This window comes from Camponotus vicinus, unplaced genomic scaffold (genome assembly GCF_025532165.1).
Source record: "Camponotus vicinus isolate PSW18456_S1 unplaced genomic scaffold, iyCamVici1.0 SCAF_10, whole genome shotgun sequence".
Taxonomy (NCBI): Eukaryota; Metazoa; Arthropoda; class Insecta; order Hymenoptera; family Formicidae; genus Camponotus; species Camponotus vicinus.
Genome location: NW_028141946.1, coordinates 12,224,749 through 12,226,307, shown reverse-complemented (window position 1 = coordinate 12,226,307; position 1,559 = coordinate 12,224,749). Strand labels below are relative to the sequence as shown.

Sequence of the window (1,559 nt, the reverse complement as noted above, 5' to 3'; positions counted from 1 at the left end):
GTATTCGACTCCTAATTATTCGCCAGTACGACCTGAAGAATTCCCCCTTGACTGGTCCCCTGAGCGTATCTCCCCAATTCAAGAAGGATTTGAAGATGACGAGGTCAATATAATTCTTGACTATCTAAACTCCGAAGAATTTTTAGATGAAATCGTCGAACCATAATCTGTATTATAATGAAATACCGTCAAACCGGAATAAATAAATCACTTGTTTAAGAAGAAACCGGTCATAAAATGTCATAAAATTATAAACCTGTAAACAAAAGTATGTACTATAGGAAAAAGTATACACAGAATAAATAAATACAGAATTTATTGTTAACAAAACTAGAACTACTGTTTCGGCTCATTCCCATCCTCCTGCATTCCCAAGATCATATCGCGCAGATTACTCTGAATCTCTCGGCGTCCCAAGGTATAGCCGGTCTAGCAGGTTGCCTTAAAAAATAAGTAGAGAGATAACCTCGTTCATCTGCAAGGGTAAGTCCCGCAGGCCTGAAACAAGGGAACGAGGAACGTTAGGACGTAACATATGCTTCGAATATTTAACGAGGATATTGAATAAGAGTTGGAGACCAGAAATTAATTAGAGTTCTCAAGAAAATGTTCAATGGAAATTTTGCTCAATTAATTATGCTTTATTAATTAAGAAATATTTGAGCTATTAATTTGAAGAGTTTATTAATTGTATTTGATTATAATATAGAAAGGTTTATTATTTGGTCAGTACTGGTCGCCCGCTATTGTATTCTTGGTTATGTACAAAACTTTCGCGATTGAATAGTCGATGTGAATATATATATATTTTCATAGCCATCATATCTTCAATAATAATTTCGAAAATAAGAGGTTAAATTTTGAATGATTGATAATTGATATTAATGTCTGGTCCTTGGCAACGGAATATTAATATTAACATTAATGGTTTAAAGGAATCTTATGCTTTAATTCTTTAATACTACATTATAATTGCTTTGACTATATAGAATATTAATCATTCTCTCCATTATTATCATTATTACTAATATTCAATATTATATAAGGCAAAGTTAACAAAGATTATATATTTAAAAAGATTTTCGTTGCGGGACGTAACACTATATTATAATCAAATACAATTAATAAACTCTTCAAATTAATAGCTTAAATATTTCTTAATTAATAAAGCATAATTAATTGAGCAAAATTTCCATTGAACATTTTCTTGAGAACTCTAATTAATTTCTGGTCTCCAACTCTTATTCAATATCCTCGTTAAATATTCGAAGCATATATAAGTCCATGAGAAAAGATGCACATACGTATATGTTCACTGTCGCTTCAATGTTAGAAATCGAGTTGCCTATATCCATTAACCATCTCGAAATCTTGATATATCGATACCTGAAAAATATAATGAATAAAAAAAAGGGAAATTATTTAAAATATTATAAGGTAAAATATTCATAAAATAATACATACCTGAATTTTGTTAATAGACGATCTTATGATCCTGCATGTATTCTCTTCACGATAATATAGTCAGCTTGCCATAAATAAGCTGCAGTAATTCCGAA

General features: G+C 30.3%; 1 long non-coding RNA gene across 1 annotated transcript; it reads right to left on the bottom strand.

Annotated features, from left to right (window-relative positions):
- Positions 1-351: 351 nt before the first annotated feature.
- Positions 352-1,559, bottom strand: LOC145960787 (uncharacterized). Its single transcript, XR_014435465.1, has 3 exons — positions 1,465-1,559; positions 1,305-1,386; positions 352-498 (listed from the first exon to the last, which is right to left on the bottom strand). It is a non-coding gene; the product is annotated as an uncharacterized LOC145960787 (long non-coding RNA).